At 37.6% G+C, this 27421-nt stretch overlaps 1 protein-coding gene and 1 pseudogene across 16 annotated transcripts in view; both read left to right on the top strand.

The window, feature by feature from the left end:
- The window catches only part of DLG2 (discs large MAGUK scaffold protein 2), a 2332374-nt gene that overhangs the window by 1544985 nt on the left and 759968 nt on the right, over positions 1 to 27421 (top strand). The gene's annotated exons all lie outside the window — the stretch shown is intronic.
- LOC119535865 lies at positions 12795 to 13613 on the top strand (annotated as a pseudogene).

Below are 27421 nucleotides of genomic sequence, written 5' to 3'. Positions count from 1 at the left end.
CAATTTTGGGTATGTAAGCAACAACCACAAAATCAGTGGCATATAACAATAAGCATTTATTTCTCACTTAAGTGTCTTAATCCAGTTGCTTCAGGCTGCAGATTCTCAGGTTGACTGGGGCATTTCTGCTTCATAAATTTTGTTCTGGGATTGAGGGTTGGGACAGTGTATACGTAGCATATGCTATTTTCATTGGGATGGCTGAAACACAAGAGGAAAAGCCCACTGCACAAGCACAGTTAAAGCCTCTGCTCACATCACATATGCTAAGATTGCATTGGCCAAATCAAGTTTCATTGCTAAGTTCAGCCTGGAGAAAGGAGAAAATAGTTGCTAACCAATAAACTATTTACGGCACCAAGACCTTAAGTGAAAGCGCTAAGAATCTGTGTGTATCCCTTTGTGAGAAAGAAACAAACAAGCAAAAAAAAAAAAAAAAAAGTATAATAGAAAGAAGCATCCACTTTAGAAATATTAGTAGGTAAATGATTGAAGTGTTGGAGAGACCAGGTTCAGCTGACATGAGGAGTGTCTACAATATTAAGAGTATCTAAGGGAAAATACTGAAAATAAAAAGAAACATCTAACAAGTATTGAAGTATAATCTCTTTGCTTTCCTGTGAGACGCTTTGTTGTCTGAAACTTTGTTTCCAGATGTAGGCAGGGCATTTGTTCCAAGAATTCCACCACCATAGTTTAGAAAACTTCCCAGGAAAGTGAGGAGGAGAGAGAAGTAGAGGTAAGAGGGGAATGATGAGTTTGAGAGGTCATTAGTAGATAACCCACTGGATTTGGCCACCAAGGAGACAATTTATGTAAAAGTTATTTGAAACAATCATAATATCATTAAAATATTAGCAATAGAGTTTTAAATGGGAAAGGCCATTGGATGCAGACACAGCTATGGTTCTGGGGTAGACCCTTGATGAGCACAGTAATGGTTCAGGGGCAGTTTCTCTTTAGGCAGGGTCTAAAGAGAATAAAATGGCTCAAGAAAAAGCTGAAAGAGTGAATTAATGTCAGTGAGAAAAGATCAGGGAGAGAGAAAATGAAGGACATTGTGGGGTCAGGGGCATTGATAAGCAATTGAATTAGCATCCGAGTTCATTCTGGAGCCAAAGAATGGGCCTGAGGCTAAGAAGTGTTGTTAAGCAAGGTTTAAATGGCCCTTCTGATTGATTCTAACATCAGGAAACTGAAGGTAAAAGCTCTCCGAGGAGAAAATTACTCTGTTACAGAAGTGGGATGACCAAGCACTTGGTTGTAGAGCTATACAGTTGTTAGTTGTATTAATCTCTTTGACTCACTCTGTGCAATAACAGGACCTTGTGACTTAGGCTACTATTCATTTTAATTGCATAGCTTTCCACAATTACCCATGATGGCAAAGGTAACAAAAATATGTGTTTCTTTGAACCACCCTGGCAGTGATTAATAATGGGAAGATATTTTGGAAGAATTTGCTGATTTTATTGCATTTATCCTCCAACAAACAAGAGTTCTTTTTATAGGTTTTCCCATCAACACTGCTAAAACTACAATGTTGATGCTTTTATCTGTTGGGAATGTAGTATTATCCAGAAATGAAAAACCCTTACCTTCCAGAAAACAGCCTAATCTTGGCTTAACTATGTCTTTGAGGCAGTGGAAATTTAGCAATAGAGGCAAAGCTATCAATATTTGTTCCAGGGTCAAACCTAGCCAATGTGAATCCACTTCTCAATTGCCACAATCAGCACATCCCCTACTCTTCTGCTTTTATGGTACTTTACTCTAAAAGGCCAGAGACGGAGCAGAACAGTGCTGCTCAAATATTAATGTGCATATGAATTACCTGGGGATCTTCTTAAACTGTAAATCCTGATTCAGTAGATTTGGGGTTTCAGAGCTTCAGAGTCTTGATTTCTAACAAGATGCTAATGAGGCTAATGCTCCTCGATTGTGCAGCACCCTTTGAGTGACAGAGTAGAATGAGAAAGAATAGGCTTTGCAAGTAAGCACAAGGGGTTTCTGATCCCTCCTCTGCCAGTTAGTAAGTGCAGAAGTGTAGACTTCCTGCAGTCTTTGTTCTTTTACCACACATTTTCTCCTTAAACACATATACCTCTTTCCATTGGTCTAGTGACTTATTATTTGATTATTTAGGAAAAAGTATCAATTCAATTCAACAAATTGAACCCATTTACAGATTGCCTACTGTATTGCTTAAGTACAGTAGCTATAAGACGTGATGTTATTTAAATTAAAATAAATTAAAATTAAATAAAATTAAAAAGTAATTTCCTCATTGTACTACTCACATTGGAAGTGCTCAGTAGCCGTACATGCTTAATGGATACCATGTTTGACAGTGCAGATACAGAATATGTCCATCATTGAAGAAAATTCTATTGGACATAGCTCTTCTAGACAATAAATAAAAAGAAAGAAATAGAAGGGGGGAAGGAGGCTAATGTTTATCAAGGATCCACTGTATTCCAGGCGCTTTATACTACCTAACTGAATCATCAAATTATCCTCCCTACTTTTGCAAGTTGGCTTCATTTCCTCCTTTTTAGAGTTGGATATTTTCAAATATTCTAAACAGTCCATGCTATCCTGTGGAATTTTGGGGTATATTTATGTTCAAGACACTGTGCCTATATCATCACCCTTAAAAGTTGTTGACTTTCAAGACTCTGTTACATGACACAAATAGAGACATTTGCCAGTGGTTACTGAAAACTTTTTAAAAAGTTCATTGATTCTCCCACCATTTTCTTATTGTGAAATTTTAAAACTCCTGGTTAGACTGAGATGATTCTTTCAAAAAAATAGAAAAATAAACAGAAGACCTGATTTAATTACCTATTCACAAACCTACTGCAAGTTTTTTTGCCCTATGGTGCCGTTATTGGGGGAGGGGGAGATTTTCTGGCTATTCTACTCATAACTCTTCATCCACTGGGAAACCTGTACTTGGGCTTGTCATTTGGGACCTAAACTAGGAGGCAATGGGAAAATACAACATTGTCCAAGTGCAGAGTGTGATTGGTGGGTGGGGGTCACCACACAGGCCCATCTTTCTGGGGATGGTTCTTCCGAAGGCACATACTTCATATACCTGGGCAAAGAAGCCACTCTTGTTCCAAGGAGCTCAGCCTGGCAGATCAGGTTTAAGAACAAGAGGAAAATAATCCCAAGAAATACTTTTATAGTTTCTCTACAGCAATGCTACTACTCAAAGTGTGATCTGTGAACTGGTAGCCTCAACCTAACCTGGCAGACTGTTGGAATTGCAGTATCTCCAACTCCACTCCATGCCTACCAAATCGGAATCTCTGAGGGTAGAGCCAAGGAAATTGTTTTTACAAGCACTCTGGTGTATCTTAGGCACACTAAAGTTTGAGAGACGCTGCTTTATGATTTACAGGACACTTTAACAAGCCAATGGGACTTTAAACAGCTTCTGAATCTTAAACTGAAGGGTAAGAAAGGGTAGGAAATACTGCAAAAAGCAAGGACCAAATAAAAGCTGTAGGGATTCACTAAAGCACAATAGTAAGACATTTAGTATAAATCTGTACCAGTGTTTAATCCTGGTTGTGTTTTAAAATTACTTGGGATGCTTTTAAAAATATCCTCTCCCATGGTCTAGTGCAGGAAATACATGGTAACAAAAGTGGATAATGCACAGTGATAAACACATGCTGCTAAAACACCCCTTGCTTATCTCTGCCTGACTCACTCCTGCACATCCTAAAAGGCTCTGGGTAAACGATGCTTCTTCTGGAAAGCAGAAATAATATGTAGTGGTTCTGTTGTAGGCTTCCACTGCAGACTCTTCTTCCCTTTCACAGAAGTTTTCTCACTGCTTTGTAACTATTTCTTTAATGGTTGGCCTTTCTCCCTGGAGTATAAACTCCATAAACACAGGGCCAAAAATGCTTTACCTTTCTCACCCTCATACCTCTGAAACCAAGCACATTTTTACTGACTGACTGACTGACTGGTTGAAATAATGAATGAAGATGTGAAGAAACTGTTATACCAGGGTACACTTTAAGGAGCCATCCTTTTCAAGAGAATCAGAGAATGGTAGAATTGTATCTGGCTCTTGAGAATAAGTAAGACTCTCCCATGCAGAGTAGGTAAAAGACATTCCAAGAAAAGGAAACTGCATGTGCAAAATCAGAGGTGTAGGAATTCATAAGTTTTGAGTTCTGTTTGTCTAGAACACATAATAGCATGAGATTGGAGAGGCAGGGTTGAGTCTGAGAAGGACATGGTTGTCTGATAAAGGATTTGGACTTTATTCTGTAGGGCATTGTTAATAGTACTGTTTTCAAATATATTTCTCATATATTTGGAAATTTATTAACATCTTTTTTTTACCACTCTATCTCTAGGGCCTAGTAAGTGCCTGATATATAGTAGGCACCCTGAAATATATATTGAATGAATAAAGCCAAAGAAACAATAGTGATCATCCAACAGCAATGGACCACATTGAGCCACTTCTATTCTTCCCTGTCTCCTTGACTTTGTTCATCCTATTCCATTAGCCCAGAGTGCCTTTTCCTGCACACCCATATTTTAAGACCCCATTCAACTGCTTCCTCTATCAGGAAGCCCTCGTCAATCCCTCTAGGCAAAATTAATATCTCCTTCTTCCTTGTTTCCGTAATACTTTACTAGCAGGAGGTTGCCTACTTTAGCAGAAAGAGGGTAGACTTTAGACCCTTGATTCTACCACATATTAGCTGGATTACCTTGGGGAAATTATGTAACTTCTCTCACCATTTTCCTCATCTATAAGCAGAGATAGTAGCAACTATCTTACATGGTGTATATTTTAGGATATAAGTTCAGTTACATATAAAAGAGACCAAAATAGCCATGCATTTTTAAGGATAGAAGTTAATTTCTCTCACATACAACTGCCCATTGGTGGGTTGCCCAGAGCTAGAATGTCTGTTCAGAACCACAATGCCTTAAAGGGACCCAAGCATCTTTTGTCTTTTTTTTTTTTTTTTTTCCCTACCATGCTAGGGTGCTGCCTCATCCACGTAGTCCAGAAGGCTTGTCACCATGAGGAAATTCCAAGCAGTAGGTTGGATGGAATGAAGAGGGAAGGTCATAGTCTCTCCCTTTTAAAGGCATTTCTGGAAACTTTTAAACTTTCCCCTCGTATCCCAAGGGCCAGGACTTAGGCATAAAGCCACGCTTAGCTGCAAAGGGATGCTGAGACCTGTAGTCTTTATTCTGGGCTTCCTCTATTCACATAAAAACTGAGAATCCCATCACTAAGGAAAGAAAGGAGAATGAATATTCGGGGACAACCAGGGGTGTCTGCCATGCAGCATGGTTCATAGTTTCCTCAACTGGGGGACCTTTCTCCCAGGGGAGGCTAAAGATGATTTATGAGGTACTGGAAGAAAATACGAGAACTTCTCTTTACTTTTTCTCATAATTTTAAATTTCAACCTTTGAATATGTTTTATAATAAACATAATGTGTTATTACAATTGTACAAGAATATAATTACCATACAAACTAGCCTATATGGGAGATACTTGCTCGAGAACATTTTACTGATAGGAACAATCAATTAAAAAAAGTTGCTTATCACCACTTGTAAGCATTACAGATAATATTTAGAAATCCTTGGCTCATAATAAATGTTCAGCAAATGGTAGTCATTATTACTTACTAAATTAATATTTACCACATTCTTATTTAGTAATAATTTTTATCATTCACTATTAGCAAAATAGAGCTGTATTTAGCTTATTTTTAAATTGCAAGGGGCATCTAGTTCAAATTTGGGTTGCAATAAAAATTAATTTTTCACTGTTACATTCAGTTGTATTGCTCAAATTTAATTGTTTTAATAAGGACTGAATTTTTATTTTACAAGCTTATGCATCATGTAAAATATGTATGTTTTAGTTGTATCAACATGATCATGTAGATAGAGTCTCATGCTGCCACCCAATGACATGGTACCCAATTTACTAGCTCAGTTTGGAAGGTTTAACATGGTTAGCAATAACTACCCATTCAAAAATGATGTGTTTAAAATGATTTTTTCTTGTTGCATATATTTTTGAAAGAAAAGGTAAGCAGTCACTAATGATAAAGCAGAATATAACGATTAGTTGGATGAAATCAAATAGAAGAAGAGAAAGCAAGAGTGACAACTGAGTAAAAACCAACATCTGGAAAGGAAATGAGAACGGTAATAAGGAGAAATGGCTTAAAGTCTTCATCTTCTCTTCCCTCAATTTTGAGAGTATTATACTTGGATGGAGCTAAAAATCCTGCTTTAAACTTTTTCCATAAAAAAGCAGAAGTAATAAAAAAATCATATTCCTACGGTGTCAGGAATTTTATATGATGCTTAGAGTATTTTTTATTCTCATATTTCCCTTGTCAATTTTTTTTTTAGTGAGGTTATGGGTTTACAGATCAATCATGTATAAAATACAAGATTCCCATATACCACCCCACCACCAATACCTTGCATTGGTGTAGAACATTTGAAGTAGATGATGATAGCGCATTCTTATAATTTTATTATTAATTAAAGTCCATGATTTAACTTATGGTTTACTGTTTGTGTAGCATAGTTCCATGGATTTTTTAAAAAATGTTTATTCTGTTACAATACATTTCCCCCTTTAATCATATTCAGATATATATTTCAGTGCTGTTAATTGCATTCACAATGTTGTGCTACCATCACCTCCATCCACTACCAAATCATTTCTATCATTCCAAATAGGGACTCTGTACATTTTAAGCCTTAACTTTCTGTGCCCTATCCCTTCCTACCCCCATCCCTCATCCCCTGGTAAACTATATTCTCGATTCTGACTCTATGATTCTGCTTATTCTAATTGTTTCTAAAGAGTGAGATCATACAATATTTGTCCTTTTGTGTCTGGCTTATTTCACTCAACATGATGTCTTCAAGGTTTTTTCATATTGTCACATATATCAGGATTTCATTTCTTTTTACAGGTGAATAATAATATTCCATTGTACCTATATAGCAATTTCATCTGTTCATAGTTGATGGACACTTGGGTTGCTTCCATCTTTTTGTACTTGTGAATAATACCACTATGAACATCAGTGTGCAAATATCTGTTTGAGTCCCTGCTTTCAATTCTTTGGGGTATATACCTACTAGTGGATTTGCTGGGTCATATGATAGTTCAATACTTAGCTTTCCGAGAAATTGCCAAACTGTCTTCCACAGTGGCTATATCGTTTTGCATTGCCACCAGCAATGAAGGAGTGTTCCTATTTCTCTGCATTCTCTCCAACACTTGTTAATTTCTGTTTTTTTAATAGCAGCCATTGTGATGGGTGTGAAATGGCATGTCACTGTGGTTTTGATTTGTATTTCCCTGATAACGAATGATATTGAGCATTTTTTCATGTGCTTTCTGGCCATTTGTATATCTTCTTTGAAGAGATGTCTGTTCAAGTCTTTTGCCCATTTTTAAATTGGGTTGTTTGTCTTTTTGTTGTTAAGTTGAAGGATTTCTTTATATATTCTGAATATTAAAACCGTATTGGGTATGTGGTTTCTAAATATTTTCTCCCATTGTATGGGCTGTCATTTTACTTTCATGATAAAGTCCTTTGAGGAGTAAAAGATTTTAATTTTGATGAAGTACCTGTTATCTATTTGTTCTTTTTTTTTCTCATGCTTTGGATTTAAAGTCTAAGAAACCATTGCCTAACACATGGTCCTGAAGATGCTTCCCTTAATTTTATTCTGGGAGTTGGATAGTTCTTGCTCTTATATTGAGGTATTTTATCCACTACAAGTTGATTTTTTGTGCATGGTGTGAGGTAGGGATCCTCCTTCTTTTTCTTGCAAATGGAGATCCAGTTATCCAGCACCATTTGTTGAAGAGAATATTTTTTTCCCAGTCAAGTGTTCTTTGACCCCTTGTCAAAAATCAGTTGGCCATTAATGTGAGGGCTGATTTCTGAGCTCTCAATTCAATTCCATTGGTCTCTATGTCAGTCTTGTGCCAGAACCATGCTGTTTTGATTACTGTGACTTTGTAATAAGCTTTAAGATAGGGAAGTGTGAGTCTTTCAACTTCATTATTCTTTTTCAATATGACTTTAGCTATTTGGGGACCCTTATATGTCATATAAATATGATGATTGGCTTTTCCATTTCTGCAAATAAGGTTATTGGAATTTTTATTGGGATTGCTTTGAATCTATAAATTACTTTGGATAGTGTTGACATCTTAGCAATATTTAGTCTTTCAATCCATGAACATGGAATATCCTTCAATTTATTTAGGTCTCCTTTAATTTCTTTAAGCAATGTTTTGTAGTTTTCTTTGTACAAGTCCTTTATATCCTTGGTTAGATTTATTCCTAGATATTTGATTCTTTTAGTTCCTATTGTGAGTACATTTTTTTCTTGATTTCTTCTGATTGTTCACTGCTGTGTATAGAAACACTGCTGATTTTGGGGTGTTGATCTTGCACCCCACCACTTTGCTGTCTTCATTTATTAGCTCTAGGAGCTTTGTTGTGGATTTTTCAGGATTTTCTGTATATAGGATCATATCATCTGTAAATAGGGAAAGTTTCACTTCTTTCTTTCCAATTCAGATGGCTTTTATTTCTTTTTCTTTCCTAATTGCTCTGGCAAAAACGTCCAGTACGTTGTTTAATAACAGGTATAACAGTGGGCATCCTTATTTTCTTCCTGACCTCAGAGGGAAATCTTTCAGTCTTTCAGCATTAAGTAGGATATTAGCTGTGAGCTTTTCAGATATGCCCTTTATCATGTCTAGGAATTTTCCTTCTATACCTAGTGTTCTAAGTGTTTTTTTAAGAAACAGTGTATTTTGTGAAATGTCTTTTCTGCAATTTTTTATTTCCTTCATTGTGTTAATGTGGCATATTGCATTAGTTGATTTTCTTAGTGTTGAACCAATTTTGCATAACAGGGATAAATCCCACTTGATCATGCTGTATAATTCTTTTAATATGCTACTGAATTCAGTTTGCTAGTATTTTGTTGAAGAGTCTTGCATCTATGTTCATAAGAGATATTGGTCTATAGTTTTCTTCTGGTATCTTTATCTGGCTTTGGTATGAGGGTGATGTTGGCCTCATAGAATGAGTTGGAGAGTGTTCCCTCTTCTTCAATTTTTTGGAAGTTTGAGGAGGATTGGAATTACATCTTAGAATGTTTGGTAGAATTCCCCATGTGAAGCCATCTGGTTCTTGGCTTTTCTTTTTTTGGAAGGTTTTTGACTACTGATTTAATCTCTTTACTAGTAAATGGTTTGTTGAGATTTTCTATTTCTTCTTGAGTCAATGTACATAGTTTGTGTGTCTCTAATAATTTGTCCATTTCATCTAGGTTATTTAATTTATTGACATACAGTTGTTCATAGTATCCTCTTTTAGTCCTTTTTTATTTCAGTAGGGTTGGAAGTAATGACCCCCTTTTCATTTTGGGTTTTCTTTATTTGTATCCTCTATGTTTTTCTTTGTCAGTCTTGCTAAAGGTTTGCCTATTTTATTCTTTCCAACTTTTGGTTTTGTTGATTTTCTCTGTTGGATGCTTGTTTTGTTTTGTTTTCTATATCATTTATCTCTGCTCCAATCTTTTACTTTCTTCTTTCTGCTCACTTTTGGTTTGGTTTATTCTTCTTTTTCTAGTTCTTTTGGTTTTGAGGTTAAGTCTCTGATTTGAAGTCTTTCTTCTCTTTTAATTAAGCATTTAAAGCTATTCATTTCTCTTAGAGCAATGCCTTCACTGCATCCCATATGTTTTGGTTTGTTGTATTTTCATTTTCATTCACCTCAATATAGTTCCTGATTTTGCTTCTGATTTCCTCTTTAACCCATTGGTTTTTAAAGAGAATGTTGTTTCATTTCAACATATTTGTGAATTTTCCATTTCTTTCTCTGTTATTGATTTCTAGCTTCTTTCAGTTGTGGTCAGAGAATACACATTGCATGATTTCAATATTTTTTAAATTTATTGACACTTATTTTGTGACCCAAAATATGGTCTGTCCTGGAGAAGGATCCATGTGCACACAAGAAGAATGTGTTTTCTGTTTCTGTTAGGTGTAGTGTTCTATATGTGCCTGTTAGGTCTAGTCAGATTAGTGAATCATTCCAGTCCTGTATTTCTTTATTGATCTTCTGACTATGTGTTTTATCCATTACTGAGAGTGGTGTGCTAAAGCCTCCTGTTTATATAGAATGCTCAATTTCTCCCTTCAAATCTGTCAGTATTTACTTCATATATTTTGGAGCTCAGCTGTTAGGTGCATATATATTTATAATTGTTATAACTTCCTGTTGAATTTTCCCTTTTATTAGTGTATAATGACCATCTTTGTTCCTCATAACTATTTTTGACTTGAAGTTTATTTTCTCTGATATTGATATATAACCACCTCAGTGCTCTTTTGGTTACTACTTGCATGGTATATTTTTCTCCATCCTTTCACCTCATCCTACTTGTATCTTTTACTTTAAGGTGAGTCTCTTGTAGACAATATATAGTTGTGTCACACTTTTTTATCCATTCTGCCAATCTCTGTCATTTGACTGGAGAGTTTAACCCTTAAACATTTGAAATCACTACTGAAACTACGTGACTTTCTTCTGACATTTCGCTATTTAGCTTTTGTAAGTCTTATACCTTTTTTGTCTCTTACTTCTGTTAGTGACTGCTTTTATACTTGTTTTTTGTGTGTGTTGTACCATACTGAGTGCTTTCAGACTTCTACATGGCTATATTTTTCACCTATTTTTCTTGTGGTTACCATGAGTTAAAATTTAACATCCTAAATATATTACAATCATATTTGATTTGATACCAACTTAACTTCAGTAGTATGCATATATACTTTTCCTATACCTGTCTGTCCCCTCACCACTTTTTGAACTTGTTACTACTTATATCTTTGCACAGTGTATGTCCAAAATCCTAGATTTATCATTACTTTTTATGAATTTTCTTTTTAGCCCCTGTAGGAAGTAAGAAGTGGAGTTACATACCAAACAATACAATACAGTAATACTGGCATTTATAATTACTCAAATGGTTGCCTTCACTGAAGGTCTTTATTTCTTTATGCTGCTTTGAATCATTGTCTAATGTCCTTTCCTTTCGGTCTGAAGAACTCCCTTTAGCATTGCTTGTAGGACTGGTCTAGTGGTGATGAACTTCCTTGGCTTTTGTTCAACTAAGAACGTCTTTAATCTCTCCCTCATTTTTGAAACAGAGTCTCACCAGGTATAAAACTCTTGGCTGGCAGTTGTTTTCCTTCAGTACTTTAAGTATTTCATCCCACTGCCTTCTTGCCTCCATGGTTTTTGATGAAAAAGTGGCACTCAATGTAATTGGGGCTCCCTTGTATGTAACACATTGCTTTAATCTTCAGCTTTCAAATTTCTCTCTTACCCTTTGATACTATAATCAATATGTGGATGGGTGTGTTTTTTCTTCATATTTACCCTGTTTGGTGTTCTCTGAGCTCCTTGGATGTGTATATTCACATCTTCTGCTATGTTTGGGAAGTTCTCTGTCATTAATTCTTTGACTATTACCTCTGACTCTTTCTTTCTTCCTCTTCTGGGACTTCCATAATGCATATGTTTGTGTGCTTGATGTCCCATTGCTGTCTTAGGCTATTTTGCTTTTAGTATTTCTGCTCATCAGCTCGACTCATTTCAAGTTCACTGATTCTTTATCCTGCCAGCTCCAATCTGCTCTTCAAACATGCCTGGGCATTTTTCATTTCAGTTATTGTGGTTTTCTTTTCTTTTTTTTTTTTTTTTTTTTGTTAACAGCAGAATACATTTTATTTCTAAGTACACATGGGACATTCACCAAAATAGAACACATTCTGGGCTATAAAAAAAAAAAGTTATCAAGTTTAAAATAATTGATATCTTACAAAGCATATTCTCCAATTATAATGGAATTCATGTAGAAATCAATAACAGAAAGATATATGGAGAATTTCCAAATATTTGGAATTAAACAACCTCTTTCTAAATAGCCCAAGTGTCATCTATTCTCAGAAGACATGATTTTCTATGTAGAAAGTTCTAAGGAATCTGCAGAAAGACTCTTAAAATGAATAAGTGAGTTTAGCAAGGTCACAGGATATAAGGTCAAAATAAGAAAAACAATTACATTTTTGTTTAATGGCAATGAACAGTTGGAATTAAAATATTTTAAAATATAATATTTTATAATGTAAACATTTATGATAGTACCAAAACACAAGAAATACTTAGGTATAAATCTAACAAAATATGCAGGATCTGTATGCTGATGATACAAAATAATTATGAAAGAAATAATAAAACAACTGAATAAATGGAGAGCTGGGTTCATGGATTGGAAGCCTCAACATAGTCAAAATGTCACTGTTTTCTCTCTTCAAATACCATCAAAATCCCAACAAATTTTTTTCATAGTTATTGACAAGCTGTTTCTAACATTTAAATGGAAAGGCAAAGGAACAAGAATGATCCAAATGATTTTGAAAACAAAGAACAAAATTGGAGTATTCATACTACCTGATTGCAAGACTTATAAAGCTACGGTATTCAGAACAGTGTGGAATTGGTGAAAGGATAGATACATAAATCAATGGAATAGAAAAATAGAAACTTAGAGAAAGAGGCCATATCTGGGCAAAAAAAAAGGTTCTGTGGGATGACTCCGGTACAAGTAGGTTTAGCCTCTCCTTTTCAGTAGCAAGCTTCATAAGGGCAAGCCCCAAGATAAAAGGAAAATTTTGATGTCACAGATATGAATGTTTAATTTGCTACAAGTAAGGTATCTTATTATGAAAGTGGTACAAGACAAGGCATACAACTGACCATTCAATGCAGTGCATATTAACAAGGGAAAATTTTGATTTGTACTCTGATGGGGAAGCTTTCTCTATAGAGCAGCCACTGTCTTTTACTTGTCCCTCCTGTGGATAATAGAGGCACTAGGGAGACATCTTTTCAAGAACATGTTACTTCTGATCCCATGGAACCATCAGCAGAAGTGATTTGTCCAATTTTTGCAGCGCTACCTGGAGGTGATTGTAATCAGGCTGTGGATGACTTTGCAGCTTGTCTTACACTTGAACATAGAGCTCCTGGAGATTTAGATGACTTGAGTGGTATGGCACATGTACATAGAATGTTTCATCCTGGCTGGAGATTAGGAGTTCCTCATGCTTCACCAGCAGTTCTACTGGTGGACTTTCTTCTTTTCTGAGTTCTTATTCTGCAAGCAATAGGGAATCCATGGATCTTATAAGTAAATTTTTATCGCCAGTTATCAGGGATGAGATGTTCTGCAGGAGGACAGCTTAATTCTCCTGGCTTTTCTGCTTCTCAGCTACAGCAACTGCACATACAACTGCAGCTAGAATGGCAGCACACCCACACCTCACAGCAACAGCTAGAGACTTCATGCAAGGCAACCCTGAGAACTAACACAAGCAGTGTCACCGCTACAGTCACAATCCACAGCAACAAGCAACACAGCTAGTACAGAAAGCAGTTGGCAAACTCTCCAGAATTCATGATATCTTTTTTTTTTTTGATTTTTTTCTTTTAATTCAGTTTTATTGAAATATATTCACAAACCATACAGTCATCCATGGTATACAATCAACTGTTCACAGTATGATCATATAGTTATGTGTTCATCACCACAATCTATTTCTGAACATTTTCCTTACATCAGAAAGAATCAGAATAAGAATAAAAAATAAAAGTGAAAAGAGAATACCCAAACCATCCCCCCATCCCACCCTATTTGTCATTTAGTTTTTACTCCCATTTTTCTACTGATTTTTTTTCAATTTTTTAACTTTGTTTATCAAAAAATTAAAAACAAACAGGCAAACAACAACCAAAAAAACCCCACAACATTTCAAACAAAGCAATGGATTAAGAAAAACAAATAATCTAAAATAACTACATTGCTTCCAACATGTTCCTACCATACCCCAAGAAAATTAACAACCCCTAAGAAAACAAAGGAATAAGAGAAAAAAAAAAACCTAAAATAACTCTATTGCTTCCAACATGATCTTACTATATCCAAGAAAGTTTACAAACCATAATCATTCCTGAGCATTCCCATAACATTGAGATTACCCTCCATAGTTTATCTGTTCTTATTAGATTATCATTCCCCCTCCACTAATTGGTATCTCTAGGTCCCCTACATTCTACAGTATAAAACATTGTACATTTTTCACAGAATTCACATTAGTGGTAACATACAATATCTCTCTTTTTGTGCCTGGCTTATTTTGCTCAGCATTATGTCTTTTTTTTTTTTTTTTTTTTTTTTTAAATCTTCATTTTATTGAGATATATTCATATACCACGCAGTCATACAAAACAAATCGTACTTTCGATTGTTCACAGTACCATTACATAGTTGTACATTCATCACCCAAATCAATCCCTGAAGCCTTCATTAGCACACACACAAGAATAACAAGAATAATAATTAGAGTGAAAAAGAGCAATTGAAGTAAAAAAGAACACTGGGTACCTTTGTCTGTTTGTTTCCTTCCCCTATTTTTCTACTCATCCATCCATAAACTAGACAAAGTGGAGTGTGGTCCTTATGGCTTTCCCAGTCCCATTGTCACCCCTCATAAGCTACATTTTTATACAACTGTCTTCGAGATTCATGGGTTCTGGGTTGTAGTTTGATAGTTTCAGGTCTCCACCACCAGCTACCCCAATTCTTTAGAACCTAAAAAGGGTTGTCTAAAGTGTGCGTAAGAGTGCCCTCCAGAGTGACCTCTCGGCTCGTTTTGGAATCTCTCTGCCACTGAAGCTTATTTCATTTCCTTTCACATCCCCCTTTTGGTCAAGAAGATGTTCTCCGTCCCACGATGCCGGGTCTACATTCCTCCCCGGGAGTCATATTCTACGTTGCCAGGGAGATTCACTTCCCTGGGTGTCTGATCCCACGTAGGGGGGAGGGCAGTGATTTCACCTTTCAAGTTGGCTTAGCTAGAGAGACAGGGCCACATCTGAGCAACAAAGAGGCATTTGGGAGGAGGCTCTTAGGCACAACCATAGGGAGGCCTAGCCTCTCCTTTGCAGCAACCGTCTTCCCAAGGGTAAAACCTGTGGTAGAGGGCTCAACCCATCAAACCACCAGTCCCCTATGTCTGTGGTCATGTTAGCAACCATGGAGGTGGGGTAGGCGAATACCCCTGCATTCTCCACAGGCTCCTCAAGGGGGCACTGCATCTTTTTTTTTTCCTTTTTTTTTTTTTTTTTTTAACTTTCCCTTCTTTTTTAAATCAACTGTATGAAAAAAAAAGTTTAAAAGAAAACAAACATACAATAAAAGAACATTTTAAAGAGACCATAACAAGGGAGTAAGAAAACGACAACTAACCTAAGATAACTGCTTAACTTCCAACATGTTCCTACTTTACCCCAAGAAAGTTACCTAATATAGCAACATTTCTGTGAACTTGCACCTACTGTATCCATCAGAAATTAACAGACCATAGTCATTCCTGGGCATCCCCAGAACGTTAAATAGCTTATCTGTTCTTCTTGGATTATTGTTCCCCCTTCCTTAATTGCTCTCTATTGCTAGTTCCCCTACATTCTACATTATAAGCCATTTGTTTTATATTTTTCAAAGTTCACATTAGTGGTAGCATATAATATTTCTCTTTTTGTGCCTGGCTTATTTCGCTTAGCATTATGTCTTCAAGGTTCATCCATGTTGTCATATGTTTCACGAGATCGTTCCTTCTTACTGCCGCGTAGTATTCCATCGTGTGTATATACCACATTTTATTTATCCACTCATCTGTTGAAGGACATTTGGGTTGTTTCCATCTTTTGGCAATTGTGAATAATGCTGCTATGAACATTGGCGTGCAGATACCTGTTCGTGTCACTGCTTTCCGATCTTCCGGGTATATACCGAGAAGTGCAATCGCTGGGTCGAATGGTAACTCTGTATCTAGTTTTCTAAGGAACTGCCAGACTGACTTCCAGAGTGGCTGAACCATTATACAGTCCCACCAACAATGAATAAGAGTTCCAATTTCTCCACATCCCCTCCAGTATTTGTAGTTTCCTGTTTGTTTAATGGCAGCCATTCTAACCGGTGTTAGATGGTATCTCATTGTGGTCTTAATTTGCATCTCTCTAATAGCTAGTGAAGCTGAACATTTTTTCATGTGTTTCTTGGCCATTTGTATTTCCTCTTCAGAGAACTGTCTTTTCATATCTTTTGCCCATTTTATAATTGGGCCGACTGTACTATTGTCATTGAGTTGTAGGATTTCTTTATATATGCAAGATATCAGTCTTTTGTCAGATACATGGTTTCCAAAAATTTTTTCCCATTGAGTTGGCTGCCTCTTTACCTTTTTGAGAAATTCCTTTGAGGTGCAGAAACTTCTAAGCTTGAGGAGTTCCCATTTATCTATTTTCTCTTTTGTTGCTTGTGCTTTGGGTGTAAAGTCTAGGAAGTGGCCGCCTAATACAAGGTCTTGAAGATGTTTTCCTACATTATCTTCTAGGAGTTTTATGGTACTTTCTTTTATATTGAGATCTTTGGTCCATTTTGAGTTACTTTTTGTGTAGGGGGTGAGGTAGGGATCCTCTTTCATTCTTTTGGATATGGATATCCAACTCTCCCAGCCCCATTTGTTGAAAAGACCATTATGACTCAGTTCAGTGACTTTGGGGGCCTGATCAAAGATCAGTCGGCCATAGATCTGAGGGTCTATCTCTGAATTCTCAATTCGATTCCATTGATCTATATGTCTATCTTTGTGCCAGTACCATGCTGTTTTGGCAACTGTGGCTTTATAATAAGCTTCAAAGTCAGGGAGTGTAAGTCCTCCCACTTCGTTTTTCTTTTTTAGAGTGTCTTTAGCAATTCGAGGCATCTTCCCTTTCCAAATAAATTTGATAACTAGCTTTTCCAAGTCTGCAAAGTAGGTTGTTGGAATTTTGATTGGGATTGCATTGAATCTGTAGATGAGTTTGGGTAGAATTGACATCTTAATGACATTTAGTCTTCCTATCCATGAACATGGAATATTTTTCCATCTTTTAAGGTCCCCTTCTATTTCTTTAAGTAGAGTTATGTAGTTTTCTTTGTATAGGTCTTTTACATCTTTGGTTAAGTTGATTCCTAGGTACTTGATTTTTTTAGTTGCTATTGAAAATGGTATCTTTTTCTTGAGTGTCTCTTCAGTTTGTTCATTTCTAGCATATAGAAACATTACTGACTTATGTGCATTAACCTTATATCCCGCTACTTTGCTAAATTTGTTTATTAGCTCTAGTAGCTGTATCGTCGATTTCTCAGGGTTTTCTAGATATAAGATCATATCATCTGCAAACAATGACAGTTTTACTTCTTCTTTTCCAATTTGGATGCCTTTTATTTCTTTGTCTTGCCGGATTGCCCTGGCTAGCACTTCCAGCACAATGTTGAATAACAGTGGTGATAGCGGGCATCCTTGTCTTCTTCCTGATCTTAGAGGGAAGGCTTTCAGTCTCTCTCCATTGAGTACTATGCTGGCTGTGGGTTTTTCATATATGCTCTTTATCATGTTGAGGAAGTTTCCTTCAATTCCTACCTTTTGAAGTGTTTTTATCAAAAAGGGATGTTGGATTTTGTCAAATGCTTTTTCAGCATCTATTGAGATGATCAATTGATTTTTCCCTTTTGACTTGTTAATGTGTTGTAATACATTGATTGATTTTCTTATGTTGAACCATCCTTGCATGCCTGGAATAAACCCCACTTGGTCATGGTGTATGATTTTTTTAATGTGTCTTTGGATTCGATTTGCAAGTATTTTGTTGAGGATTTTTGCATCTATATTCATTAGGGAGATTGGCCGGTAGTTTTCCTTTTTTGTAACATCTTTGCCTGGTTTTGGTATTAGATTGATGTTAGCTTCATAAAATGAGTTAGGTAGTGTTCCATTTTCTTCAATGTTTTGAAAGAGTTTGAGTAAGATTGGTGTCAGTTCTTTCTGGAAAGTTTGGTAGAATTCCCCTGTGAAGCCATCTGGCCCTGGGCATTTATTTGTGGGAAGATTTTTGATGACTGATTGGATCTCTTTGCTTGTGATGGGTTGGTTGAGGTCTTCTATTTCTTCTCTGGTCAGTCTAGGTTGTTCATATGTTTCCAGGAAATTGTCCATTTCCTCTACATTATCCAGTTTGTTGCCATACAGTTGTTCATAATATCCTCTTATAATTTTTTTAATTTCTTCAGGATCTGCAGTTATGTCACCTTTTTCATTCATTATTTTGTTTATATGGGTCTTCTCTCTTTTTGATTTTGTCAGTCTAGCTAGGGGCTTGTCAATCTTGTTGATCTTCTCAAAGAACCAACTTTTGGTGATATTTATCCTCTCTATTGTTTTTTTGTTCTCTATGTCATTTATTTCTGCTTTAATCCTTGTTATTTCTTTTCTTCTACTTGGTTTAGGATTGGTTTGCTGTTCATTTTCTAGCTTCTTCAGTTGATCCATTAGTTCTTTGATTTTGGCTCTTTCTTCCTTTTTAATATATGCGTTTAGTGCTATAAATTTCCCCCTTAGCACTGCTTTTGCTGCATCCCATAGGTTTTGGTATGTTGTGTTCTCATTTTCATTCGTCTCTATATATTTAGCAATTTCTCTTGCTATTTCTTCTTTAACCCACTGATTGTTTAGGAGTGTGTTGTTTAACCTCCAGGTATTTGTGAATTTTCTAAGTCTCTGATGGTTATTGACTTCTAATTCTATTCCATTGTGGTCAGAGAATGTGCTTTGAATAATTTCAATCTTTTTAAATTTATTGAGGCTTGTTTTATGTCCCAGCATATGATCTATTCTGGAGAAAGTTCCATGAGCACTAGAAAAGTATATGTATCCTGGTGATTTGGGATGTAATGTCCTGTATATGTCTGTTAAATCTAATTCATTTATCAGATTGTTTAGGTTTTCAATTTCCTTATTGGTCTTCTGTCTGGTTGATCTATCTATAGGAGAGAGTGATGTGTTGAAGTCTCCCACAATTATTGTGGAAACATCAATTGCTTCCTTTAGTTTTGCCAGTGTTTCTCTCATGTATTTTGTGGCACCTTGGTTGGGTGCATAGACATTTACGATTGTTATTTCTTCTTGCTGAATTGCCCCTTTTATTAGTACCTAGTGGCCTTCTTTGTCTCTCAAAACATCCCTGCATTTGAAGTCTATTTTATCTGAGATTAATATTGCTACACCTGCTTTCTTTTGGCTGTAGCTTGCATGAAATATTTTTTTCCATCCTTTCACTTTCAGTTTCTTTGTGTCCCTGTGTCTAAGATGAGTCTCTTGTATGCAACATATTGATGGTTCATTTTTTTTGATCCATTCTGCGAATCTATATCTTTTAATTGGGGAGTTTAATCCATTTACATTCAACGTTATAACCGTGAAGGCATTTCTTGAATCAGCCATCTTATCCTTTGGTTTATGTTTGTCATATTTTTCCCCTCTGTCTATTAATATCCTTTATTGTACCCATACCGAATCTCTTTAGTACTGAACCTTTCTCCAAGTCTCTCTGTCCTTTCTTTGTTTCTCTGTCTGTAGGGCTCCCTTGAGTATCTCCAGTAGGGCAGGTCTCTTGTTAGCAAATATTCTCAGCATTTGTTTGTCTGTGAAAAATTTAAGCTCTCCCTCAAATTTGAAGGAGAGCTTTGCTGGATAAAGTATTCTTGGCTGGAAATTTTTCTCACTCAGAATTTTAAATATATCGTGCCACTGCCTTCTAGCCTCCATGGTGGCTGCTGAGTAGTCAGTACTTAGTCTTATGCTGTTTCCTTTGTATGTGGTGAATTGCTTTTCTCTTGCTGCTTTCAGAACTTGTTCCTTCTCTTCTGTGTTTGATAGTGTGATCAGTATATGTCTTGGAGTGGGTTTATTTGGATTTATTCTATTTGGAGTTCGCTGAGCATTTATGATTTGTGTATTTATGTTGTTTAGAAGATTTGGGAAGTTTTCCCCAACAATTTCTTTGAGTACTCTTCCTAGACCTTTACCCTTTTCTTCCCCTTCTGGGACACCAATGAGTCTTACATTTGGACGTTTCATATTATCTATCATATCCCTGAGGTCCATTTCGATTTTTTCAATTTTTTTCCTCATTCTTTCTTTTATGCTTTCATTTTCCATTCTGTCATCTTCGAGGTCACTGATTCGTTGTTCAACTTCCTCTAGTCTTGTACTATGAGTGTCCAGAATCTTTTTAATTTGGTCAACAGTTTCTTTAATTTCCATAAGATCATCCATTTTTTTATTTAGTCTTGCAATGTCTTCTTTATGCTCTTCTAGGGTCTTCTTGATTTCCTTTATCTCCCGTACTATGGTCTCATTGTTCATCTTTAGTTCTTTGAGTAGCTGCTCTAGGTGCTGTGTCTCTTCTGGTATTTTGATTTGGGTGCTTGGGCTTGGGTTATCCATATCGTCTGCTTTTTTCATATGCTTTATAATTTTCTGTTGTTTTTGGCCTCGTGGCATTTGCTGAACTTGATAGGGTTCTTTTAGGATTTGTAGACCAATTGAAGTCCTTATCTCTAATTTATCAGATCTACAGCTTCGTGGAGTACACTTTCTCTAACTAACCAGCAGGTGGCGTCCACGAGCCACCTGTTCTCCACAAGCCAGTTCTCCCCTGCTTAGCCTTTTTGGTGAGTGAGGGAGTGAGTCTTGTGGGGTCCAATTGGTGTACCAAGCTTGCGTGTGTACTTGGTGTTGCCTGCCCTGTATATGGGGCGTGTTTCTGGGCAGTCAGGGAGAGGGGGTGGCTCTAACAATCAAATCTCCCTGGTGATCCTAGAGTTTTAAAGCTGCTGCAATAGTCTAATCCTTCAGTTCAGTACTGCCACAGTTTGTCTCTGCCACTGACCCACAAGTCCTTGGTATTGGCGTATGGCTCCTTAGACTTGCAAGTGGGTCCCTCTTCCAGGCCGTGCACCCCGGGTCCTCTGTTGAGGGATGACTGTGCTATGTCACAGGTGAGTGCCGTCCCCCCAGGGCAGTTCTGGGCTGCTGGGCTGTGTAGGGAGGCTCCCAGTCTGCTGAAATGATGGCTGAATGGGGCTTTGTTAATTCACACTGCTCTACCTTCCCAACTCTGGGACAATCAGCTGAGGTTGCAGGGAAGGCTAATGTCCACGCCCAGTTTTGTGGTGTGTGCCTGTTATTTGAAGCACTTCCGTCACACTGGGTTGTCTGGGGCAGCTCTGGGCTATGGGGCTGGCGATGGGCAGGAGTGTTTCCTGTCCACCAGGATGATGGCTGTGAGCGGACACCCCCCTTTTCTTGGGAAGTTGTGGTGTTTAGTGAATTTTCTCAGCCACTGGATTATTGCGTTTTGTCTCAGAGCTCTCCTAGTTCTGCTCTTGACTTGACCTGCCCAAATAGCACGTCTTTGAAGCTTTCTGTATTGGGCTTCTTAGAGTAATTGTTTTAGAAAAAGAAAAAAGGATTAAAAAAAAAAAAAAACAAAACAAACAAACAAAAAACAAACGGGCCCTCCTCAGAGATCTAATGGGTTATTGAAATGCTAAGAGACAAAGCAACCAGGGCCATTAAGGAAAGGTCCACAGGGCAGAGAGATCAGCTTTTCTTCGGGATTTGCATATGCGCCTCAGGGCCCTTCCCCTTTCTATGTTCACCAGAACTCCAAAAATCCTCTGCTTTTATTTTGGAGTTTTTCGTGTTGTTTTTTTTCTATGCCTGTCTCCTCTCTGCTGGGCTGGCTGCTCTCAGATTCTCTGGTGTCTGGTCTCAGTCTATCTGTGGTTGGAGTTTGAATCAGTAGAATGAGTTTCCAATAAGGGCTGCCACTGCAGTTCTCCCTTCTCCTTCCCGGAGCTGACAGCCCCTCCTCCCCCGGGACTGAGCCTGGCAGGGAGGGGCGCGGGTCCCCTGGCCGCAAAAACTTACAGATTTCGCTGATCTCAGCAGTTCCACATTTTCATGAGTGTTGTATGAAGTATGCCCAAAGTCAGATTGCTCTGTGATGTCCAGTCCACGCAGTTCCTGGCTTTCTACCTACTTTCCTGGAGGAGTAACTAAAACATACAGCTCACCAGTCTGCCATCTTGCCCCGCCTCCTCATGATATCTTTTAACAAAGTTTAATGGTCTATTGTGGTTTTCAATTCCAGTAGTTCTGTTTGGTTCCATTTAAAAATTTCTATCACTTTGCTTAGACTCTCATGTTGTTCATTCATTATTTCCCTGATATCCTTTAGTTCTTTTTCTGTACATTGCTTCATCTCCTTGAGCAATTTTAAGAAAAAATTTATGAAAGTTTTGTTTGTTATGTCCACATTCTCATCTTCTTCATTGGTGTTCTCTGTTTTTATATCTTCTTTCTCTGGCTGGGCCATCATTTCCTGTTTCTTTGTCTTGCACTCTTTTGTTGTACTCAGAATATTTTAATATTTTAAAATGTTAACTCTGGGATTTCTTCCCTGGGAAGTCTATTTCTTGGTTTTGTAACCAGCTGGTGATAAGACAGAGATTTTCTTGAAATTCAGCCCCCCTATCAGGAAGGTCTGCCCAAGGGAAATGCAGTGTGCAGGGTTTTCCCTGTCTTTCTGGGTCTTGTCTTGCCCTAGGCTTTTGCTTATTATTTGTTTTGGAGTTCCCCTGTTTACAGGAGTTTGGTTGTCCCTCTGTTTTTTAGGAGATAGACCTCCCTCTCCCAGGTATGTGATACCAGAGGCCTTTGTCCCAGATTATCCACTTTTATAGTTATTTATACTTCTTGTGTTGTCTCACACTGCTTTTGATTGGAGGGCACATTCTTGGAGAAGGGTCTGTCTGGAGAGGACTTAATCAAGTCAGTCTTTCCCTGCCAAAACAGGGCCAGGGACCCATAAAGGGGCACAGACTAGCTATAAACTCTCTTGGAGATGGGTTCAGCCCAATGGGCTCCTCAAATCTGAGCTTTCCTGGCCTTCCCAGCAAATACAGCCCTTCAGCTAACTGTCCCCCACAGCCCTGAGGAAGCTCTGCACTGCCACTGCCCCTGTAGGGGAGGGGTTGAAACAATGGCTGCCCTTAGAGGCACGACCCAGAGATCCAAATTGCTAATCAAACACTGTGATGGGTGATCAGCTGTGCCCACCCCTGTTCTCAGGGAAGAGGATGTTTATGTCCCTTTCTGTCATCAGCAGCTAGCCAAGGCCTGGACCATGGCACCCTGCTGTGAGAGTGGGGAATGGGAACCAGTAATCTCTGTGTGGAGAGAGCAATTTATAGTCTTTACCTTAATGCATTTGCTTCTTCCTCCTGCTTTTCCCTGGATACTATACAGTGTTCTTCTGGCCTCTGGAGTTTCAAAGTAGTTGTTTTAGACAGTTCCTACCTGTTTAATTGTTGGCTTGGTGGGAGGACTCAGTCCTGGAGCTCCCTACTCTGCCATTTTCCCTGAAAGTCATTTTTGGGGGTTTTTAAATAGACTTTTCTACACTGATATTTTTCAGAGTCCAGTTCTTATGGAGTGACAAGGCTACTTATTCTCTAAGAAATTGGACAGCAACCTTTTTTCTTTGTTGACTATTCCTATCTGAATCTTCTTTTGGTTCCCAGACATCACTATTTGAACACATTCAAAGCCTCTTTCCACTTGCATTCATCCTCTCTTAGCTCATCCTCAGGATGTAGGCTCTGTTGAAAACTGTCTTTCTCTTGGGAGTTGATTGTCTTTATTTCTGAAAGTAATGGTGATAAAGATTACTTTAAATTGGTTGTCAGGCAGACATAAATTCTTATCCTTCTTTGTCTTGCCTGTTACACTAGGCAAGTTACCTGAAAGTTCTTTTCCTCAGCTTCCTCATCTATAAAGTGGACATAACATCACTTACTTCTTGGATTATTATGGTATTAAAGGAAGTGATGAATATGAAGTACTTAATTCAGAACCTGGCACAGCAGTCAATTACCCCATCCCAATTTTTTGTGGAAAAAAAATCCATTTTTAAGAATAATGGATAGTTGGGGTAAAACAACGACAACAACAACAATTCTTGAGACAATTCAGTATCCTATGTCTGTAACAACTGGATGTAAGATATAGGGGCATTGTCCTATATGTGTGCATTCTGGGAGCCCTCTAATGACATGGCTTTCAGTTTCTGACGTCCCTCTAGCGCTTCTCTTTTCTGAGTATCATATCTCAGCCTAAATTATTTCCCCTCTTTTGGCACTTAGAAGTTCCAGGTTTGGTTGCATATTTGAAGAGCAGGATGAACTTTCATGAGCTTTTCCTTTGTAAAAAATGTGTAGTTGCTTCTTCAAGAAAAGCTTTAATGGAAATGTGTTTTAATTATCCAAGTACTCCAAATGATGTTTTGCCTGGAGGTGTTTTATTTTGAAAACTCAGGAGCATAAAACCCAAAGAATAGCTGTCTAATGAGGTGTCACATGTAGGAAAAGTAGTCTTGAAATAACAAAGCCAAACAGGTCAACAGCATGCTGAGAGGAGCAAATAAACAATAGCCCATCATAATCAGTATCTCTTTAAAGACATATTTCAGGGAATTTTTGTTTGTTTGTTTTTAAGCACATTGCCAATACTTTTACAGATCCCTTAAAGCAGTGGCTCTCAACCTTCGCTGCATATTGTAATCACTCTGCAGTCTTTACAAATAGTGATGCCTGGACCCCAGGAACAGAGAGTCTTTTATAATGGGTCTGGCTTACAGCCTGGGCATAAACACTGAGATTTTTAAGATCCCCGTAGGTGATTCTTCTGTGCAGTCAAGGTTGAGAATCACTGACTTAGAGCCATAAAATGGAGATAGCTTGATCTATTTGAATTGGAATTATAAAATTAGATGCAATACTTGCATTACATATTATTTTGGAGAGGAAAAAAGTAACCCCAATCTGGAATATGTCATAAATCATCAGGGACATTTAAAGCACCCAGTCTTTCTAACCCATTGTGATTCTGGAAAGCCTTCCAGTGGAAATGGCTGGTATAGTGGGCTTATGATAAGCAATAAACTGAGGTTGCCCCCTGTTAACTTAGTAACAGACACAGCTGCTGATAACAAAGCTGTACATGCAAGGTACATGCCCCCAGGTTCACACAAGATCAAGTTAACGAAATGCCCCCAGTAGGGGTTGTTCTGCTGACACATGTCACCATATATGAGTTATAATTGGGTTAATTAAAAACTATTAACTGTGCTTGAGCAGTTTAGCCTAAGGTCTCCCCAACAACACTGACAAAATAGATTTGCAGTCCAGACTACAGTTGAAAGTTTGTCTGGGGTTGACCTTTAGGCATGTCATTGTTGTAACCTGAGGCTCAATGTAATTAGGAACAATCAAATATAAAGGTCCTGTTCAAGTTTTCCCTAACAACCCACCCCACTGAGCTTCCTCTTTTTCTGAATGCCATTGCACTTACTTTGAGTAATATGCTGGTCAAAGTTTATTGATGATAGCTTGGTTTAATAAATATGTTTTGATGGTGAAATGATCTGGCTACTTTAAAACGGAGCCTTATGATGGTATGGTCAAAAGCGTAGACTTGCCATCCAACAAAACACAATTTGAATGTCATCCTTACTACCTTACTAGTTTTGTGAACTTGAAGAAGTAACTTATGCTCTCTGAGCCTTAGTTCCTTATTTGCTAAAATGGAGAAAATCAGAAATATTTCATAGCACTGGTATGAGAATTATCTAAACACCTTCATATGTGGTTTAATAAATGGTTGAATGATAACTTATAATCATTCAATAATTGTTGAACTATTGAATGAAACTACATGGTAGGACCTATTAAAATTATTTATATATGTTAATTTATTCAATCCCACAATAACCTTATGAAGTATATTATTGTTATCTCCTTTTTACAGGTGAGGAATTTGAAGCAAGAGGTTACTAACTTGTTCAAGGTCATACAACATGGAGTGAGTGGCCTGCGATAAGAATAATATTATGCTACTCTGCCACTCATTAGTTGCAAGAAAAGTAACTTGCCTAGTTATTTGCTTGATAAACTAAGGGAGATGCTTAAAAGCAGCTGAAGTCATACCTCTATTGTATCTTAAAATTGAGTAGAGCACAATACTAACGGTTAATAAGAGGGGAGAGGGGTAAGGGGTATGAGGTGTGGGGTTTTCTTGTTTCTTTTTATTTCTTTTTCTGGGGTATTGCAGATGTTCTAAAAATGATCATGGTGATGAATGCACAACTATGTGATGATACTAGGAACCATTGATTGTATACTTTGGATGGATTGTATAATGTATTAGGGTTCTCTAGGGAGACAGAATCAATGAAAGATATCTATGAATATAATATTTATAAAAGTGTCTCATGCAACTGTGGGTATGCACAAGTCCAGATTCCATAGGGCAGGCAGCAAACTGGCAACTCCAATGAAGATGTTCAATGAACTCCTTAGGAAATGAACTGACAACTTCGGCGAACTCCTCAGGAAACACTTCGCTGGTCAGCCAAAGAAGAAGTGAAGGTCAGCCAAAGAAGAAGTGTCTTGCTTAAAAGTCTTCAACTGATTGGATTAAATCCACCTGACTACATTCTCTCATTGTGGAACACATGCCCTTCGTTGATGTCATCAGTCACAGCTGCAGCCAATTGACTGATGATTTAATAAACCAGCCTGTTGGTTTATTAACCAGCCACAAACATCCTCACAGCAACAGTTAGGCCACTGCTTGCTTCACCAGATAGCTGGGTACCATCACCTGGCCAAGTTGACATATGAACCTAACCATCATAGTCCACCCCTTGTCAACTTGGCAGTTATACACATCACCTAAAATAATACTTTATCTCTAAGTAGAGAACAATAACAGACATGTATTTCGCCTTACACTACTCCGCTGTACAGCGTACAACCAGAAATGCACTAGAGTAGGGTGCAAGTCCTTGGGTGACATTAACTCTTAAAATTGATTTCCTTTAGCTTAAACACAGCAAAATGAAAAATACAGCTTATATCATATGATAAAGGGATAAGACAGAGAAGAAAGCAAAGATATTTGCATTGCAGACAAATACAAACATAGTCGTAACAAAACAAGGAGGAAATTTTCATGCCATCATAATCCTCATTTCTGTAACTGGTCACATGGCCGTAGTTCATATTTATCACTACCTTCTTCCACTACCCATTCCATGTTCCCTTTACCCTCAGCAAGCACTTCAGCTGGCCATGGTTCTTTGCCTGGTGGGGGGACCCAAACCTTCATTCCTGAAGTTTCTTGGCCACTGGTAGTCCTGCCTGGATTGGGTTGTTGCAGTTTTCCATTGACTTTAATCACATAGCATGGTAGTACTAAGAGATGCTCTAGGGGATCTC

Source organism: Choloepus didactylus, chromosome 6 (genome assembly GCF_015220235.1).
Source record: "Choloepus didactylus isolate mChoDid1 chromosome 6, mChoDid1.pri, whole genome shotgun sequence".
Taxonomy (NCBI): domain Eukaryota; kingdom Metazoa; phylum Chordata; class Mammalia; order Pilosa; family Megalonychidae; genus Choloepus; species Choloepus didactylus.
The sequence above is the reverse complement of the archived record's forward strand: the minus strand, read 5'-3'. Positions and strand labels throughout refer to the sequence as shown.